The sequence below is a fragment of the Pinus tabuliformis genome, chromosome 9, assembly GCF_031772625.1.
Source record: "Pinus tabuliformis cultivar Carrire ecotype Pingquan chromosome 9, CPIR1, whole genome shotgun sequence".
Classification (NCBI taxonomy): domain Eukaryota; kingdom Viridiplantae; phylum Streptophyta; class Pinopsida; order Pinales; family Pinaceae; genus Pinus; species Pinus tabuliformis.
This window is the reverse complement of record NC_142307.1, coordinates 30,544,625-30,550,624: the sequence shown is the minus strand read 5'-3', so window position 1 is coordinate 30,550,624 and position 6,000 is coordinate 30,544,625. Positions and strand designations below refer to the sequence as shown.

Sequence of the window (6,000 nt, the reverse complement as noted above, 5' to 3'; positions counted from 1 at the left end):
AAAATATATATATATATATATATATATTTATTATTATTATTTTAATGAAAATTATAAAACAAATTAAAGAGATAGTTTTCTAAAATTATTAACATCATTTCTTTGTAAATCTATAAATGTAAATTAATATATTTCATCTAAATAAAGTCTAATTAAATATTTATTATCTCTTAACTAGTGAAATACCCAATAATATAAGGTACTATTGTATAGCCTGATATGTATTCAATGGTTTTCAAAATTACTATTTACACAACCTATTATTGGAAATTTGAATAGATATAACTGAGTAGTGTAAAATTCATATTTTCATTATATATTTTTATGTATATCCATTCATTATGAGAATTCATCACCAAAAAAAGCTTCTCTTAAGCAATGGTTAGAGTCCGTGCATTATGAGTAACGAACTTTGATAATTAATTCTTTCATTTAATCAATATAAACTTGATAGTTTGAGGGATGTCATCAAATTGACAAAGTTGTTGGTGATACCAAGAATGACAATAGCATTAACCTTTTTCATCTTTATGAAACTAATAATATTTGTACTTAGTCATTACACTTAGTCTTTACCATTCTAAAGATAGAAAGGTAGTTATACTTAGCCTTCACCATTCTAGTTGTAGAAATATATTTGTATTTGCCCTTTACCATTCTAAATTAGATAGGTAGTTATATTTAGCTTTCACCATTCTAAAGATAGAAATAGAGAGTTATACTTGGTTTTTATTATTCTAAATTACATAGATAACTATACTTAGCCCTCACCATTATAAAGATAGAAATGTGGTTGTACTTGAACTTTACCAATTTAGAAATAGAAAACGAATTGATAAAAAAATAAATCCAAAATCATAATTAAACATTAAAAATTTACTTTCATAAACAAAAATAATTCAATTATTTTTAATTAAATTAAACTAAAATTTCATTAAATATTTTTTTATTTATTTCAATTATATAGATATAAATATAGATATAGATATAAATATAAATATAATTATATAATTTGTTCTATAAATAAAACCAAACCAAAGGAGGTCATATATGACATATAATGTTATGCACCCAATATCATTCTCTTTCACACATTCATCTTTTTGACAAGTATTTTCAAAATCTACCCACCCCCACCAACCCCACCCAACTCAGACATAGTTGTAAGTGATTTTTTTTTTTTTTTAACAATGTGGTGAATTGGTCACTGTTGGACCTAATCTAAGGAAGATTAGGAAGACCCAAGATCAATTCTTGTAGCTATCACTATAACACCAAGAGTGCCAGACATAATCTAAGGAAGACCCATGATCAATTCACATAACTGCCACTATAACACCAAGAGTACATCCAACAACTTGCAAGCAAATATACTAATTTCTTATGATTTTGGCAAGAGACGAGACTCACGCTAATGAGGGAGCACACCAAGAGTACATCCAACAACCTGCAAGTAGATATACTAATTTCTTATGATTTTGGCAAGAGCCGAGACTCACGCTAATGAGGGAGCACACCAAGAGTAGGAAGACCCAAGATCAATTCTAGTAGCTACCACTATAACACCAAGAGTGCCAAACCTAATCTAAGGAAGACCCATGATCAATTCTCATAACTGCCACTATAACACCAAGAGTACATCCAACAACCTGCAAGCAAATATACTAATTTCTTATGATTTTGGCAAGAGCCGAGATTCACGCTAATAAGGGAGCACACCATGAGTACATCCAACAACCCCAAGAGTACATCCGCCCCTATAACAACAAGAGTACATCCAACAATCTACAAGCAGATATACTAATTTCTTATGATTTTGGCAAGACCCGAGACTCACACTAACGAGGGAGCACACCAAGAGTAGGAAGACTAGGATAAATTCTCGTAGTTTCCATTATAACACCAAGAGTGTCAAACCTAATCTAAGGAAGACCCAAGATCAATTCTTTTAACTGCCACTATAACACCAAGAGTACATCCGCCACTATAACACCAAGAGTACATCCAACAACCTGCAAGTAGATATACTAATTTCTTATGATTTTGGCAAGAGCCGAGACTCGCGCTAACGAGGGAGCACACCAAGAGTACATCCAAGAACCCCAAGAGTATGTCCGCCACTATAACACCAAGAGTACATCCGCCACTATAACACCAAGAGTACATCCAACAACCTGCAAGCAGATATACTAATTTCTTATGATTTTGGCAAGAGTCGAGACTCACGCTAATGAGGGAGCACACCAAGAGTACATCCAACAACTTGCAAGCAGATATACTAATTTCTTATGATTTTGGCAAGAGCTAAGACTCACGCTAATGAGGGAGCACACCAAGAGTACATCCACCACTATAACACCAATAGTACATCCAACAACCTACAAGCAGATATACTAATTTCTTATGATTTTGGCAAGAGCCGAGACTCACCCTAATGAGGGAGCACACCAAGAGTACATCCAACAACTTGCAAGAAGATATACTAATTTCTTATGATTTTGGCAAGAGCCGAGACTCACACTAACAAGGGAGCCTAAGTACATCCAACAACCTGCAAGTAGATATACTAATTTCTTATGATTTTGGCAAGAGCCAAGACTCACGCTAACGAGGGAGCCTACTCCTTGAGCCACACGCCATAGCAAGACAATATACTCAATATGATTTAAACCTTTGACCGCGTAGATTTCACCCAACAAACTTAATCACCTCACTGTATAGTTTTAAGTGATTTGTTATACTTATAAGTGTTAACTAGTGTATAAGTCATTCGAGAGAGTTGTTGGGATTGGTCCCGTTTGAAATTTAACAAAACTATTGGAAAAACCTCTTCCAACCCTCCAAAACAACAACATGTGGAGGCTAAACATGAACCTCATTAATCATGGTTCTAAAAATCCATCCTTTAGACCACCAGCGTCTCACTTAATTCCTTCCTACCACCGTTTCTCACTAACCCACCTCCCCAATTTAATTTGCCGAGGTGCTCCTCCACTTTTTTCACTTATTATTGTCCACAAGACAGAATATCAGAAAGTGTTTTTGGGCCACACCACTTTTTTTCAACAGGCTTTTGGGCCACACCACTTACTACTCAATCCTAATCCTCTTAGACGAGAGGTAGATGACCCCTCGACGAGGAACACGTACTTGGGATGGCGTGCAACCTTCTCAGATGTGACAATTTGCATGGCACACATTTGGCCACCCACGCCATCCCGCTGCCTCATCCGCTACAAATATTGTCTGTGTATTTACGCAATCCAAATATCCAGCCAGTTCCTCCCTGAGGCGAAAGCCTCACTGTATTCTAATATATGCTTGACGGGTTTCAGAAGTAGTGTGTATACCGCCAAGCTACTCAATCCATTGCTGAGAATTTGGACAGAAATAACAGTAGCAGTGTGTAACATCTGCAACCTCGTTGCACAATTTGTAAAGTGGATTCACCATCATCTGCATGTTCTTGGAAGTGGTTGTTCTCAACGATATATTCTTCTTATGCAGAGCCGAGGATTTCATATTTGCAAGTTTTTGAGTATATATCCAAGAAATGGAGTATATCCAACGATAATTCTCTTCATACGAGAAGATCAGCTGTCACATCCCAGGTCTCCATAGTATCATCAGATCAATATTCAGCAATTTTGCAGCTTGGATGGCAGGAAGAGGGGAGACGTCTTTAGACATATCAAATGATGCTGATGCAAAAATCTCTGAAATACATTCAGAGTATGGTTTTAATGCAGAAATGAAGAGATCTGAATGGGATTTGAAGGTACATACGGTGGTTCACTCTCAATGCAGGGAAACCAAATCAGATTGCATTGGAGCCATTGCATTCAATCCAACGAACAAATGGCTGGCAACAGGAGGATTGGCTAGAAAAATTCGGTTGTATAACTTCGATTCTTTGATAAATACTCTTTCGGGAGAGGAGGAGAATGATGTGAGGAATGATAAGACTGTGAAGAAAGGGGGTCGATCTCATGGTGAGGAGAGAAAGGTGGGATGTTTTAATCAGAATCCATGCACAGAATCTGTGTAATGCACTCCTGCAAAGCTGAGCAGCCTGAAATGGGACCCAGTGCATGGAGAAGTCATTATAGCCAGTGGGGATTATGATGGAGTTGTGACAGAGTGGGACACTGAGAAAGCTTTAGCAATCTATGAACGAGACGAGCATGGTGGGAGGAAGGTTTGGAGCGTGGATTATTCTCTTCTATGTCACAGTCTGTGTGCTTCCGCCTCTGATGATGGAACTGTGCAAATATGGGACAAAAATTGTAACCAGACCGTCATGGTTTTATCAGCACCATCTGGAAAGCCCGTCTGTTGTGCAGAGTTCAGTCCATCCAATGGAAATCTGTTGGCCATGGCATGCTCTGATCATCGAATCTATGTTTATGACACACGAAGAGTTTCATCACCATCATCTTCTGCTCTGTTTGTTTTGCATGATCACAGCAAGCCTGCAAGTTATGCGAGATTTTTTCGTGAGAACATGGTTGTGTCTGCAGCCATTGATGGGTCTATCAAGCTCTGGGACATCTCCCATTCTATGGCAGAGGCTGTTTTGCCTGTGAGGAGTTATAGGGGTCATTGCAATAAGAAGAATTTTGTGGGTTTGTCTGTGTGGGAGGAGGGGGGTATGTTTGCTTGTGGGTCTGAAAGCAATGAGGTTTTTGCTTATGATTATAGGTGTGGGAGTCCTCTTTGGACCCATGACTTTGATATTAATAATGGAGGAGGCAGTGTGGGGACTTTTGAAGATTTGGGTGGAGACTTATTGTCGTTAGAGGGGAGAGAGAGGGGTACGAAGAGGATGGGTTTGGGTTTTGTGAGTAGTGTTTGTTGGAGGCAGAAGTACTCTGAATGTGAATGTACGCTTGTTGCTGCAAATTCTTATGGGATGTTGCAGGTGATAATTGGCAGCAGGAGATCCATTTCAGTGAATGTATAACTGTATACATGGTCCAAGCTTACATTTAAAAAAATGCAGATATTTTGTTGCTGTTCCTCTTACATGATAATAAGATTTTAAGTGCAACTTCCTAAACCGAACGCATAACTTATATCATTTAGGGAGCCAAGTTTACATTAATTCTGTCTACGTACTTTATGCATGAAAGGGTTTAATTTGTACCTGAAGCTAGGGTGACTACCTACTTTTAGTGGTATTTGTGAACAATATTGCATATAATCACTCAACGGGAAAAGTATCTTTGATGTTTTATACAAATAAAAAATGAAAGTTTAGAAAATTGGGAAGTATAATTAATTTAAGAGCCTTTAGTAGAAGTGGATATTATACTAAGTGGGTATTATTTTAAAATAAGTTTACTAGAATCTAAAAAATATTTAACAAGATTGAAACACATTTTTAATATTGGAGAAAAAGTGTTTTTTATATTTTTGAAAATAAATTTTTGGAGTTTATGAAAATGGAAGAATTCAACACTTACATATCCTAAATCTTTCTAGATTCATGGCTTATGGCTTACAAACTGGGCTTACGACTACAGGTTAAAATTATGATGTTTTTCATGTATCTTTGTTTAAGAAATATATATTTGACTTTAGTTAGGAAGGAAATTAGAGTATTTTTCACGAAGCTTAAAAATTGCTAGCAACAAACAATAATATTTGTCAAATAAAATAATAAATTTAGGTGTAAATTCGTAGCACTACATAGAAAATGATGACGATTGGGAATTGGTATCCAAAATGAAAAAGCTTTACCTTTATTTGTTTGATGTTGATATGACTTTGGGTCATATCCCTTATTAATGGGGAAGGATTGTAACACCTTGAAGTTTGGTTTGACGATTTTGGTTTAGGAGATGGTGTTCTTGATTAGCCATCCCCTCATTGTTTTGCTTATATTGATTATTGATAGATCTAAACATCTATGTCATTTCCTAAATATTAATTAACATTGATGTTTCTTGTTCATGTTTGATTTAGCATTAGATGTTCTTGATAATGACTATGTAACAT

The 6,000-nt window shown here is 36.1% G+C and overlaps 1 pseudogene; it reads left to right on the top strand.

The window, feature by feature from the left end:
- Positions 1 to 3,283: 3,283 nt before the first annotated feature.
- Positions 3,284 to 5,018, top strand: LOC149146945 (WD repeat-containing protein RUP1 pseudogene; annotated as a pseudogene).
- Positions 5,019 to 6,000: the final 982 nt, after the last annotated feature.